General features: G+C 36.8%; 1 protein-coding gene across 1 annotated transcript in view; it reads left to right on the forward strand.

Annotated features, from left to right (window-relative positions):
* LOC127867050 (uncharacterized) overlaps nt 1-16344 on the forward strand; it is a 448603-nt gene that overhangs the window by 10857 nt on the left and 421402 nt on the right. The window lies entirely within an intron of this gene.

Genomic DNA, 16344 nt, shown 5'->3' on the forward strand with positions numbered 1-16344 from the left:
AACAACCGCGACCGTACAACATAAACGCAATTTAACCCTAAGGGCACGCTATCAGAATCAATGACGGATAGGTACGCTTGATAAAAATAAAAACGAACATCTGTAACCACAATGTAACGATATGGACAAATCTAAAATCCCCCCCTTTGTAAACCAAAAAATCGGGCTAACAGTATCCGGGTTCCGCGAGACCCTCCCCCCCCCCTGTGCTGGTCCTCGTTATTTTAAAAAAAATTCCGCTGCACCCAGCACGCAGCAGCCAACGACGACGGTAGTGGGGTAAGCACGCAGACACTACACTTCCGCACAGAGACGGAAGCCGCATTAAGTGCGCACTCAGGTATCTCAATAGAGAAACCTTCAGTACAACCCCTTTAGATGTAGATATCACAACCATGTATTTTATATATGCATTATATTAAAAAATGTTGGATGGAGCGTGTCGGCTGGGGTTGTGAGGCGCCCCCCCCCCCCCCTCGCACTGTGGCTCTGTCGACACGACCCACCCAAGATTACCAAAAAAAGAAAAGTGATGATAATTAGTATATTTGTTTCTCAGTGTATAGATAGAATAACTTATTGCAGTCCATTTATTTACTAACCATTGTAATAGCCACAATAACACATAGAACTGCTGCCTCTGATATCATACATAACCAGAACCAGTAAAGCGCTCACTCTCCTAATACCAAACTACCATAACCACAGTCCATCTCTTCTATCATCAAATAAATGATCTATCAAAAACAAAGTCTCGCCCACACAACACCACAGTGCCACAGGCAATCACCTCAGAAAAAAGAAAGAAAATCTCGAAATTGTCTAAGCCCACACAACAAAATAGTCATCTTGGTCCATTTACACACACTCAGTCCCTCTCTTCTATCATCTAGTACATGATCTGTCAAAAATCTAGTCTGACCCTCACAACAACATACAACCATTTCCCAAAATAGCAACAGAGAGTGCCCAAGCTACTTTAAAATATGACACAAGGCAGCAGATCTGTATATGTACCAATACTAACACTATCTACTAATATGTCCTCAGCGAGAGACGCTACATGCCGTCCCTCTTGAAAGATGCTGAAAAGAATGACTGTTTGCAGTTCATTTGTACACTAACCATTATATGTTCCTACGTAGCCGGATCGAACCCTTAGCTCGACATACCCTAGACCAGACCACGATACTAACCTGGCATATTACACAAACACATAGGAATGCTGTCTTTGCTTTTATAACCAGAAACACTAACGTGTGCGCTCTCACTAATACCAAATTTACTCAAACTCAGCCCCTCTCTTCTTTCATCAAATAAATGACCTATCAAAACTAGTCTGGCCCTTACAACACCACAGTCTCACAAGACACTTAACACATCAAAAGAAAGAATTTACAAAGAGATTGTCTGCCCCCCAACGAACTAGTCATCTCGGCCCAATCAAACAAACATAGTCCCCTTCTTCTATCATCAAATACATGATCTTTCAAAAACTAGCCTGCCCTTCGCAATAACATCCAAACTATATACCAAATAGCAACAGAGAGAGCCCACGTTACCGCAAGTTATGACACAAGACAGCAGAACTACACATGTATATAAGTACCAATACTAACACTATGTACTAATATGTCCTCCGCGAGGGACGTTAAACGGGGATGCAGTGTATCGGTGCTATACACCGGGCACTTAAAAGAACCAGGGGCGCCTCTGGAATCGGGGCGTTTACTGTATCCTGCTCGAACCCCCACTAACACCTCTCATGGGGCGGAGAGCACAACAACCACACTTGGGATCATGAAAGCTAGAATACAGGACATAATCTATAATACTATGAGTTTTACAAATTAATATCAAACATAAATAAATCATATGATATATCAACGGCGTTTTTAGATCATTTATTTACTTTACCTATCCAATTATAATAGCAAATACAACATAACTACAAAATTAATACATCCCAGCTTGATACATTGTCTGGATGTTTGGCAGGCGGGTGGGAAAGAACGATGGTGACTCTGGGTAGGGCTTTGGGGGGCTCCATGGTTGGTTCTTGACTGATTTGTTGTCGCGCGCAGCGAGTGGGTGGATGAGGGTGCTTGTCTCGGGGGTCTCCAGCGGTTGGGTGCTCAGGCCGGGGCCGTATGCGGGAGCGGTGGGGGGGGGGCTCGGGCTCGCTCGGCGTGGGTGCGCTTGTGCGGGGGCGGCGGGTTCTGTGATCTGGGAACTGCAACAATATACAACCCTTCACGACTGACCGACGACCGTAAATAACCGACAGACACCTCCTCTTCCGCTCCAGACAAATGCACAACAATCACATACCACACACTATACACAACCATACACAGATCACCACCAAGGAAACCGGAACACACGGGCGTGGCGCTCTCATACGCGCCACCTGTAATGAGTGGGGGAGTGAGAGCGATACGTGTGTGTGTTCCGGGTCTTACGTACCGGGTGGTGTTGGGATGTGGGTCGCGTTGAGTGTCTTGTACATTAGTAATGTGCGGGACACTCGGCGGGATCCGCACCTCATCACCACCTTTAGGTAGATAGCACATTAAGGTCTCATTGGCCAACGTGCACGGAACTCTTTTAAAAATTAAAGTATTTGGCGAATACCCGGGAAGCCGGGGTAAATTTGACCTACTTTGGCTCTTAAATTAATCTTTTTCCCCTGAGAGGTCACAGGGGCAGGTCGGGCTACCGTAACCTCGTGAAGAGGCCAGTAGGACCTGTAAATAAACTCTGAAACACACACAGGCGGCATTGTGTTTCTGACAAACACATTGTGGTTAAGGTCAAGGTCAAGGTCATCCTTTACGGTCTATGGTAACAATTACAGATTTAAAGGAAGTAATAAGCTTTAAAAAGGTAGAAAATTGTTCAATATTGAACCAGCGGTATAATTTCAATCTTGCGGAAATGGAAATACGTTTTCTACGCTGTTGAACTAGATGTTTAATTAATTGTTTTGTACTTTTTCAAAAAATGCAAATAATTGTTTATTAATTTGATAAAACTGGGCATAATGCATGTGCGTAAAGTGCCGTCACAGGCTAATCAGGGACTACACTTTAAGCACAAGCATTATGCCCAGTTTTCTCATAACGCGACTCATTCAAGAACAGCGCTTGATTATTTGATGTTAATATTCGCGATAAAGGTTAATCAAGTTTATGATAAACGTTTTCTGACGAACATATTTAATCCTTATTGGTATTCTTAATATTGGGCGCATATCATAGCGGTAATGGTGTGAGCCGCGCTCTGCGAAAACTAGGCATAATTCATGTGTTGAAAACGTCGTTTCAGCTTAGAGTTTGCAAACCACACATGCTAATTAGCCACTTTCCGCCTAAACTGGATTCTTAATATGAAGATACTTTTTTACAGCGAAAAATACCATTAACGCGATATGTATCGTATCTGATAAGCATGTGTGCGGACTGCACATGATAATATTGAAGGACGCCTCACACACATACATTAATCCCCGATTTCCCAGAACGCGTCTCGATATATATCTAGCTGTTTCGGAAGGTAGCCGCCAGTGTCAAACCGCGCCTACATTCGTTATCCCGCTCCAAAGATAAACGTCATAGCCCCCGTACATAAAGACGATTATATTTTGCGTTTGTGTAGAGTATCATTAGAGTTAGCGGTCACTGCGTATTTTGCACTGGAACACCTACCCCGAGTGTTATATCATACGTTTGTTTAACGAATTGTATTACGTTTAGCAGTCATCGTGTAAGATGCACTGACATACATACCGTGACTGCTATATTTTACGTGTGTTTCATGCAAACAGATGCAAATACAAGTCATCCCGCATTATGAGTATTAACACCTTATGTGACTATGTGAATATGTATGATAAAGTATAGTTCGCCAATATTAACGTGGCACTGACCTTTATGTTTGACAATATTTAGGTACCGATATTGAAGCGAGTTTAATCTGTTGAAGAGTACCTGAGTGAGTTCACTGTAACGGTCTCACTAAACAAATGCAAAACGCGCAAGAATACAACCAAATGAAATATTGACCACGATCAATGAGTACAATGTTGTATAGATGGGTTGTTGTAATTGTTTGATTGTATTTTTGGTTGGACCTTTTTGTGTTACTTTTCATTTTCATAGAATACAGGGTCTACAATGCTACACCCGAATCGGTTAACATCTCTAATGATATTGATCACGTAAAGAATTATATTATGACCCATTAGCGGGAGTTGCATTATCAGGAAACAGCACATCAGTTTTCCGCTTGCGGGTCATTTGATATACCGAGTTACTGATCTGTAGCCTGCAGACTAAGAAAAATAGTTCCTTCAATACATATCGAATATCACTACTCATCCACATATTTCCTAGTGCAAATGACTTCTTAAAGGGACATGTTCAAAGATTGACGCATCGAAAACAAAATCGAATTTTAGTTGCGAATTCCTAAAAATAACTTTATAATTTATATTGCGGATGATACTTGAAAATGCTGTCGTCAAAATACTGTTATATATTTATCAGTTGATTTTTATTAAACAACCATGAAGCATTGTTTACGTGAACAGATTGAACAGTTTGAAATGTTTTATGTTTTTTATGAAGATAACTGACAACACGACACAATATAGCATACAGCCACTTTAGAAAAAGAAGAATGATTTCCACAAGCATTCGGTTGCAAAAGTATTCAGATTGATATCCAGATAGATTTATCTGTTTTTGTATTTCGTTTCGTATGGTTTATAATGGCTTGTAAAGACATTAAATGGAATGCCTTTTTATGTACTCAAAAAACGTGATTTTAAACATTAAATGGCAGATATGCGCGGGGAAAAGAAACCTCTTAGGTTAAGACGCACATCCTAGATACTATTGATACATCAATAAATACTTATTGTCTGCGTTTTTAAGATATGAAGATTCAATAAACCTATGTTTAAGAGACGCGGTAACATAATTATCTGCTGTATTTTATGCATGTATGTTTTTCAACGTCTTTTCAATAGTATCCCTTGTGAGCTAGGCAGCCTTTAGAAGATCTCCGTAGATATCAGGTACTCGTTGTACCAGGATAGCAGAGAATGTTACATACAAGCTGGGGCTAACGAAACAATCTGGCTTATTTAAATAGGATTGACTTCTTTCTTACCTTGACATCGTATATCAACGGAATTACAAACATGAACAACAATAGCGTGAAAAATTGGATTCAGGCAAGCAAATAGTCGCCCCAAAACGAAATATGATATTCATTATTCAGATCTCAGGGTATGGGGTAAAAGATATAGCGTTGACTGCTTCGCATACCGGAGAAGGAGAAACACATAAGGTATAATGGTCTCTGTACATCAAACATAAGGTCTAATGGTCTCTGTTCATCAAACATAGAGTCTAATGGTCTCTTTGTATTAAACATAAGGTCTTGTGGTCTCTGTTCATCAAACATAAGGTCTAATGGTCTCTGTTCATCAAACATAGAGTCTAATGGTCTCTGTTTATCAAGCATAAGGTTTAATGGTCTCTGTTTATCAAACATAAGGTCTAATTGTCTCTGTTCATCAAACATAAGGTCTAATGGTCTCTGTTCATCAAACAGAAGGTATAATGGTCTCTGTTCATCAAACATAGGGTATAATGGTCTCTGTTTATCAAACATAGGGTATAATGGTCTCTGTTTATCAGACATAAGGTCTAATGGTCTTTGTTCATCAAACATAATTTGTCAGTTGTTGTCAGTGTGCTGTTTGTGTGTTATTCAAAATCGGGAGGAAATTGATTCGGATCGGCTAATTTTCAAACCGGTTTTAATTCCCGATGCTTTGCATTGACCGTTCTAATACGGCGAGCCCTGTTAAATAAGTATATTTTTATGCTGCGTGTTATGTTATGAAAGTTGTTAATAAGAGTCGTGTTCTGAGAAAACTGGGCTTAATGCATGTGCGTAAAGTGTCATCCCAGATTAGCCTGTGCAGTCCGCACAGGCTAATCAGGGACGACACTTTCCGCTTTTATGGTATTTTTAGTTTCAAGGAAGTCCCTCCTTGCCGAAAATCAAGTTTAAGCGGAAAGTGTCGTCCCTTGTTAGCCTGTGCGGACTGCACAGGCTAATCTAGGACGAAACTTAACGCACATGCATTAAGCCCAGTTTTCTCAGAACGTGACTCACAAAATCAAGACAACTATCTCCTGATAGAGTTTCTGGATTCAAAAAATGATTCCTCCTTTTGTATAATGTCTACTATAAAGTTATAAAAAGAAAAAAACATGTATGTGATATTTATCGAGATTTAAATTAAATAATGAACATATGGCATTCAAATAGTGTTACCCATGTCCAATACAATTTTAACCCATAAGATCGCATCCTGCTTCGACGACTATCCCATTGAGTGTTCCATTGGCATCAAGAGCTCTCTGATATAATAGAACGTTACCATGTAAACAGTTTTCATTTAGCGTTGTCCACTGTGACAGTTAACCATCCAAACGTAACGATGCATGCAATTTAAAATTAATTTGAAATTTCTGCTCGCAACTTATATGAAGATAGTTTGAATATGGGGACCAAACATTAACCAATCTGCTTTCTCGTCTCTGTGCTTTTGCAAAACAATTCAACACCTCTAAAATATCATATACTTATTGATAATATAATTATGTAAATATTGAATAGTTCCTACTATTTTAATTTATTTATAATGTTTAAAACTATTACATTTTTTATAGAGTATAGAACAATAATACGTCTCTTGGTATTGCATATGCACATTTAATTTCTAGTTTTGCAAACTAAGTAAACACATCCGCCGACCCTTGTCTACTAAATACTTCGAGTGTTGTGTCGGTGTAGACCACCGAACTTGTATATCAAGACAAACCGGTCAAGTCCTATATCCTTGTTCAATAAAAATCTAGCCGCCTGCGAAAGACATGTGGCCGTACAGCACTTACGTTGTTAACTATTTAAGGCCTACGTTGTTTTAATTCGGTTTTCACTAACAGCAATAAAATGTTGATTTTTCAAATAACAAAATGACAAAATGGAACATTTCAAACTTTGGATGAATATTAAAAAATATTATAATTTTGATATGAATGCTTCACACAAAACTGTACATTTTGGGGAACACATAAATGCAGGTAGGTTTTAATCAAACACGATCGAGGACACGTTCTAGCGTCAATTGAAATAGTGGGACTTGAAAAAGCAAAACATGCATACTCCTGTAATAGCCTAAGTGCGAATGTCCGTTACTGGCTGTAAATGTAGGAAATGATTTATAAATTGATCACACTGATGTTCAGTTAAACCACTGCTTGTCTGTCCGTGCCTGTTAGTCCATAAAGATGAGCAAGGCTGTGGTTTTCCTCTTCGTCATAGGTCTTATGATCTCCGTAGTGACAGGTAAGACTTGTGTTACAATTCATTCACTTAATTAGTGCTAAAACCGCTACTGCTTCTGCTACTGCTATTGTTGCTACTACTGCTGTTACTGATTATTCTCTAGCTTCTATTAGTGCTACTTTTAAGACTCAATTTTCTTTTTTTGTTATATAAGTTTCTATAAGTCGAATATTGATAGAACGATTGTGGGGCGACATTTGTTAAAATCCGCTTTGACAACTGCTGGGCATCATATAAGCAACGTCATGCGAAAATGGGGTTTATGTCATATATGACCAGTGTGCGTTGATTGGTTAGGAGCAAACCTGTCCGGTTTAACGAGCAAGTCTCTGTGGTCTCATGAACGGACCACGGCAAGCGAAGCTCCTGGCCAGCCTGTCTATTCGCACACTATGAGTCGCGTTCTGAGAAAACTGGGCATAATGCATGTGCGTAAAGTGTCGTCCCAAATTATCCTGTGCAGTCCGCACAGGCTATGTGTAGTCCGCACAGGCTAATAAGGGACGACACTTTCCGCCTAAATTGAAATTATGCTAAGAAGAGACTTCATTTAAAGAAAAATTGTCAAAAAAGCGGAAACTGTCGTCCCTGATTAGCCTGTGCGGATTGCACAGGATAATCTGACACGACACTTTACGCACATGCATTATGCCCAGTTTTCTCAGAACACGAGTCGTATTGTCAGGAGCTTCGCTTGCGGCATATGTCATACGCGAGTCATATGATAATAGTTCTAGGCTTGCAAGAAATTAAACGAGTATCAATACAACAAAATGTTCATGCAGGTAATTTATGCTCGTGTACATAAGTGTAAACAACTCTATGAAATAATTACAATGTAAACAGTTTAATATCGACAAATGTTCATCTTTAAGGTGATACTGCCTCTTTTCATCCTCACCAGCAATTCCCCTCCCCCACCCCGGCATTTTTAATACTAGCTAAAACCCGGCGTTGTTGATGTATTTTTAGTCTGGTGGTCGACGGACTCACCTCTTCGGTTTCCAGACGACTGTAACAGCGAAGCCTTGCGGACCATTGCGACCAACTGCGGGCTCTCGGAGCACTCCATAGTACGCAGTTAATATTTACGATGGACACATTTGTTTTGTTGTTGTTGAACGACCGATTTAACAACTTTTTTGATTATTGTTGCTATCGATTTGTACGGGCAAGTAGGAAATCTGAAGTCTAGATATTAAACGCTTTACGGTTTGGTTGAGTATACGCTTAAAATATAGACAAATGAGACATATTAAATGTTACATATGGGTCGTGCTCTGTAAAAAGGGGGTTTAATGCATGTGCGTAAAGTTTCTTCCCAGATTAGCTTGTGCAGTCCACACAGGCTTCTCAGTGACGATACTTTCCGCTTTTATGATATTTTTATTATAAAGAAATACTCTTCTTAGAGAAAATTCAGTTTCGGCGGAAAGTGTCGTCCCTGATTAGCCTGTGTGGACTGCACAGGCTAATATGGGATGACACTTTTTGCACATGCATTAAACCCTTTTTTCACAAAGCACTGCAATTATGTTTATTTGTACAATTAGGGGAACCACTACATCCTGAGGGATCCAAAGAGCATTGACATCAACAACATCGTCATAGTGATACCAGATGACTTGCGAGATTTCGGCACGTGAGAGAAGATCGTTCGAGATCTCAATGAGAGATGCAATAAGGATTACTTAGACTACTAACGCTATGTTAACATCAACCTTGGCTTTTCACGTTTCTTCGTCGTTATACTCTTCGATCAGCTTTTTATTAAGAACTGTATTTCAGTGGTATAAATTATTACATTCGTACAATTGTTTATCAAAGACGATACAATACTTTAATGTGTTCTAAAGACAAACTATTTTAACTAGCAATCTGGTCTTAAGGTTCATTGGGGGGGGGGATAAAATTCATTAAAACTTCGCTTTGGTTTTTCTTCATTGAATGTGGTACAATATGGTCAAACTATACATCATTTTAAAGCTAAAGACGGATAGAATAACATAAACACATTTTCGACATTCAATATTTGTGTGCTTTATTCATATTATGGTTTAAAACCAATACATTTTTACACTAATTTACAAAATCTCAATCTAAAGTTAGGAAGGATATGCACTACCTTAAGTTGAATAAATACAAAGCTTTATACATATACAAGGTCAAGTTAGCAATATTTCACAGAAAATTATTGTCATAAAACAACAAATGAGTTTTTATTCAACTGCCTTTTTGGGATAAATATCCTAAACAAAGTTCTAAAAATAACTAAAACGTAACTACTTTTTAAAAATCCAGGTATGTGGATAATAAAGAGTCACAATTCTATTTCAAAGGCTTAACAATTTTGTTATTTACCTCTCAACCAAATTGCAAATTTTAAACCATCTCGAAATGAAATAGATTGCATACGACATATAAAATTGTAAAGGAACATATATGGCAAAAAGATTGATTTTATATTTCGATTCCTTTCACCCATTTTGAAAGCGTGGCCATCGCTGTGATCCGTAGAAAAAATGTGCAAAACAAATCGGTCGAAACCACGTGCAGTGGTGAGAAAACCGGGTATGTGTATACACATACCTGAGAAAACACATGTACTTATTTTGACAGTTGGGTGGCAACTAGTAAAACGACTATTAACATTAATCAGCAAGAGATCGGACTAAATAACAGAAATGACCACGTTGAGATATCATCACTTACCATATTTCAAATATTTTCCAGCTGAAAATTGTCCCCCACACGTCTTTTTTAGTTTATTTGTATTGTTTTCCTGGAGCCGAAGTGCATCTCATAGAATATCCATCCAACTTCCGTTGTTTTCAGTTTCGTTATTAAAAACTCCGTTTAAAAGAATTATTTTTACTTTTAGATTGTTAAAGCGATGTTTTATTATATATTATCAATAGAATAGTATACCGTGATGAATTGAATGGAGTTACTATCGATCTTTCTGTCAGTCTTTAAGCGTACTATTTTATGCGCAATAATATATGTACAGTGATTCGACAACGATTGTAAACATTGGTGAAATGCTTCTAACATAGTTATTCTTTTGAGTGTTTATGAGGTCTGATCGTGCAGTTTGCAAACATCAACGGAAAGATTACAAGCCAATGCATTTGTCATCGTCAACCGTTTGGAATGTCAATTAGGCGATGAGTGAGTTTTTTGCATGTTTCTTTTCATTTTATTAATTTAACAATGGCTGCCCCCATGGTGATGAAATGACATGTGTTCGAGTTTTGATATTTCTAGATATGTTAACTTTTTTTACTATTTAAGCGTAACTTGCCCTCGTCAATGTCGATATTGTTTACTTGTTATATAATTTTCCGCCGAAATACGTGGAATAAACATGATTCAGATTTTTGAAAATAATGTATATTTTAGTGTTAAAATCGCTTTGTATTTTGATTGATATTGTGTATGTTATGATACCTTGATGTACAAAATTGGTAGCAGTTTGAAGGAAAAACATCTTTTAAAGCATTTATGTATACATTTTCAATGTGGCACTCATCCTTTAGTCAAATTTGAGATCAATGCTAGGGGTCCCACATTTTTCAAAATGAAGCCTCTACATGAACCTTAATGCATGTAGTGAAAGTGTCATCCTTGTTCTGCGTGTGTAATTACTGGCTAATCATGGACGACTCTTTCCGCATTTAGGGAATTGTTCGTGCTCAAGAAGTATTTTCTAAACGAAAGTCCAATAATGGCGCAAAGTGGTGTCCCCGATTAGCCTGTTTCGATTGCTCAGATTATTTATTACGACGCTTTACGCACATGCGTTAAGCCCAGTTTTTCAAGAATGCTATTAATTTAAACAAAACGAATCGATTGGTTTCATACTGAGACCAGGAGCTGTAAACTTTTATTTGCCGTAAATATCTGTACATTCCTAAACTTTGTTTTGTGTATTTAAGGCCGCTTCTGCTAATAAATAGTATCGTCTCGCACTTTTTGTATTTCTTAAATGAACATACTTTGTCTGTGGAAAGTGTTGCAAAATACACTCACCTTTGATAAAAAGGCATTTTATACTTGATATACGATGTACTGGGGTCTACATTGCAGATATAATAACAGAAAGAAAATTACACAGTGTTTTGATCATACTACGTTTAAATATGTGGATCATGGGTTTCTCATAAAACCAAGGCTTATTAATTTGTGATTCTTGCTTATAGTATTCTAACAGATACATTTGGATATGTACGTACTAGATTAAGCGTATATTTAAATGGGAAAACCTAAAATCAAAGACAGGGGATATATTAAAATTGGACCATTCTCTGTGAAAAGGAAGTTTAATGCAGTTTAATGCAGGTGCGTAAAGTGTCGTCCCAGATGAATCAGTGCAGTCCACACATATTGTTCAGGGACAACGTTTTCCCTAGAAACTAGATTTTTGCTAAGAAGAGACTTTCTTGAAAGGAAAAATATCATAAAAGCGGAAAGTGTTGTCCCTGATTAGCCTGCGCGGACTGCACAGGCTAATCTGGGACGACACTTTATGCACATGTATTAAACCTCCTTTTCTTAAAGAGCAGCTCAATTTTAAAATGGCAAATTGAATTTTGCATGCGGAATAATATTTATTTGCAATAAGCTCTTATGGATTAGCAAATATCTCCTGTTTGTTGAACTAATACACGGCTCACGTCATAATAAGTATTGAACATCCATGACTTAAACGGACCATTTAACAGATTATGGCATGTTCTGAAGTTTGTGAACTCATGCTTTAAATTCATGTAAACATCGGAACAAAAGAGTTTCAGTTAAAAACAAAAATTAACCCGTGTATGCCTAGCGTCCTGAAAAAAATACTTTGCAAACAGCGTAGACCCAGATGAGACGCCGCATGATGCGCCGTCTCATCTGAGTCAGCGCTGTTTGCTTAAAGGAATTTCAGTAAGTAATATTCTAAATTTAGAAATACATATACTAGACATCCCTTTTTTTTAATTAAATTTGTCCAGTTTAGAAGAATGGGAGAGTCCACTAGGCATAAATTGGTTAAAATTGCATAATGAGAAAAACGTTATCCACACCTGGGCTCGAACCACTGAGCCTTGGAGCAAATTCGGCCAATCGTTATTACGGGATAATGCACGTAATTTAAACTTTATATAGGTAATCCTTGTTATGTCACACGATTACACTATAATAAGGATAACAACAATATGATAACGATAACAACAGAACTTTCCTTATTATAAAATCGTTTCGCCTTTATAGCGCTTTAGAATTTTCAGGTTTTTAAATCGTCTAAAAGATGCATACAATTGATATTTTACAGCATAACATGTCCATTATTACTGTTTCCTTATAAAAAAAACATAGCTTCAACAAAAATTTGCAATTATGAAACAATATTTTTTATCAATTTTGTAAATTTATCAAAACGTGAACAGGTCCCATTAAATACAATCAATGTTTGAATGAGATAATCTTACTATATCCACATTCCCAACGACACCTGTTAAAATATCCACAAAATATAACTGTGAACTTTACCTTAAATGTATCATTATTTTAAATATGACATATTAATTTTATATTAAAGACAAGATATTCAAAATTTCCTTTCGGCATCTTTCAAATGATTTACACAACATTTTACATACATGTAGTTAAGTAATTTTAGCATGAAACATGATTTCGAGCATTTAGTACGTTGTCTTGTATAAATTGCTTTTAACCCATTTATGCCAAGCGTCTAGAAAAAAAGGCCTTGTTAAAAAGCATAGACCCAGATGAGACGCCGCATGATGCGGCGTCTCATCTGGGTCTTCGCTTTTGCTTAAAGGCATTTCTGTATGAAATATTCTAAATATAGAAATAAATATTCTAGACATCCCTAATTTTGGAAATAAAATGATCCAATTTAGAAGGATGGGCGAGTCAACTTGGTATAATAGGGAAGAAAAACAATAGTTCAAGTAAAGGGAGAATAGTACGAAAATATTATACATGTAGTTACAGCCTCACTTGGTGTACACATAGTTAAATGGTATAAACAATAAAATTGATGGTGATAACTGCATGAACTTGCTCTACGAACACCATGTTAAAATCGATACCTAGTTTTTAAGTATATGTTTCTTTGTCATCGACTGCAAATATGAGCTCGTACGAAGGTCTGCTAAATAAAAATACCATACAACTTTTTGGGGGTTTCTCATTTTTGTTTCCCTATTGACAGCGTAGTTGTTAAGAACAGAAAAAAGTTTTGTTCAATATGGATGACAAATCACGCTCAACGTGGAATTTTCGAATACTAATAGACCATACCTGTGTACTTATGTCCATAGATACATGAAATATATATATAATAAGTTTGTTTACACATTTTATATAAATTCATCAATATTTGACAAAATCGTATAATCCCGCTTTAAAATGAAAAAGGTAAATATATATTAATTTCTGAACGATTGCGTTGAGGGGAATTTTCAACGCAAATTACTTGACATTTTGATTTTTTTTATGACCAGTGTGTCCTCCGTTCCCGAGCGATTGCCCTGACATTCGGAGCTGCATTGACGTGGACGCAAACCTTTGTTCTCTCTGCCCATGTGCAAGTAGAATAACATTAAGTTGACTAAAGCACATGCTTAATAATTGTTTTGAGAGCAATTCTTTTGAACATCCCTTACGCCATAGACATATTGTTTCTAGAATACACCCTTACGCCATAGACATATTGTTTCTAGAATACACCCTTACGCCATAGACATATTGTTTCTAGAATACACCCTTACGCCATAGACATATTGTTTCTAGAATACACCCTTACGCCATAGACATATTGTTTCTAGAATACACCCTTACGCCATAGACATATTGTTTCTAGAATACACCCTTACGCCATAGACATATTGTTTCTAGAATACACCCTTACGCCATAGACATATTGTTTCTAGAATACACCCTTACGCCATAGACATATTGTTTCTAGAATACAGTACGATGCATACTATATCACAATAAGCATAACGCAAATTGACCAAAGCTTGATTAACCGCCTGTCAACAGTCAATGCAACGCGTTATGGGTTAAATACACTTTAGGATCACATATTTGACGTTATGTTTCAAAGTTATCGCAACTACTGGATATAAACATATATCGGTTTTTAAAACACAAAAATATCACCAGAAGATTACCAGAAAGTACGTCATCAAAATACTCGACAACATATGTTCACATTTCATGCCAATTTAATTGATCAAGTAATACTTGTTAAGAGCGTATTACAAAAATAAACATTTTTACACCTTGTCATTGAATTTTATTAAACAAACTCTTATGTTTGTTTTATTGAACCTTAAATTCGATGTATGCGATGCATTAAAATGTAATAGTTTTTCTTCAAAATGCGTTAAAATTAAATAATTCTTCAAAAACGAACGAATCGCCAAAACAACTGTACCCAAAAAACGATTATAAATGCCCAACAAAAATACAACATATACTTTTAGGCACAGTATGCTGTCATGACCATTTATACGTTAATACTAAAGGCAATGAAATATTATCTACGTATTTTGGTATTGCTAGCGATTGCTTATATAAACAATATATTCATTGATTGAGAAAAACGTTCACAGCGTGATCCGAAACGAACAAAAAAACCAACATGCACTCAAGTTAAGTGAAAAACATCAAGATTGTAAACATAAACCTTACACATATCTATATCTACTAATTATGTCAGGATTCTAGGTGGCAACATGACAAATCTATCCCCCTGCATGCCATAAGAGGGTCTGTTGGACTGTGGGGATCCTCCAACGTACAAGAAGGACGAAACCGGATGTGACATGTGCCAGTGTGACATTTCGAGTTGATACATGATCTCGATGTTATTCAAATTAAGTTATCATTAACTATAGCAAACATTACAATAAGAACGTGGTCGTGTTAATTTATTTTACTACGAAAAAGAAAAAAAAACTCACCCGGTTAACGTTAATCTGCAGCATTATCATCAACACAGCATGTGCTTTTGTTATGGCACGGAACGTATGGCCCAACAGGTTAACACAAATCAAAAGCACTTTTGTTAGCAAACACTACATTCATTGCTACGTTGGTAGTTGCTAAAAGACGTGTTATGTGATATTAGATCAGATAGAAGGAAATAATAAAAGTTGTACAGCCTCGTCAACTGCTTATGTAAATTAAAGCCATTCCGTTTTATTAATGTTATTCAAAAGTATGCAAAAACGACATTTTAAAGTTTGGGTAAGCTCGTGGTTATACAATGTAAATTTTGTTCAATTTTGATAATTTTACTAGCCTATGTCATTTACTTTGTCCTGATTGATTTTCCATTGAATAATTTAGTAAACGGGTCCGTATAACTTGGAAAATAATGCACCTGGAGATTCTCAAAAACATTACTTATAATAATAAGGTTGCCATACTAAGTAGTTATTTGACTTTCAAATATAAGTCCTGGAAATACAAACACAACAACTAAGATTACGTCACATAAAAGATGCCACTTTATAATCACTCAAAAAGCGCATGTGTTCCACCTACTGTCTTTACCTCCATCTTCTTGGTATTAATTCCATTTCGTTTGAAATAATGCAAAAATATATGTTGCATTGACAAGAAGTCATTGTTGCTGTGAATGTAGCAGTTTAAGTATGATAAAAGTAACGTTTGACGTCGTAAGCGATCTAATTAGATTACAATGTGCTAGTTGCCCAGAAACAAAACATCAATGTACTTATAAAAACTCAAATGTGTTGAAACGTATAAAGGGCCTCAAATTTCAACGCTGGTTGCAATGTTTGGCTATGTAAAGTAAAGGTTAAACAAATCTTCACTGAATCGTTCTTCATTGGCCGATTTCGAAACGTATGCGAAATATGTTGATAA

Source organism: Dreissena polymorpha, chromosome 2 (genome assembly GCF_020536995.1).
Source record: "Dreissena polymorpha isolate Duluth1 chromosome 2, UMN_Dpol_1.0, whole genome shotgun sequence".
In the NCBI taxonomy this organism is placed as follows: domain Eukaryota; kingdom Metazoa; phylum Mollusca; class Bivalvia; order Myida; family Dreissenidae; genus Dreissena; species Dreissena polymorpha.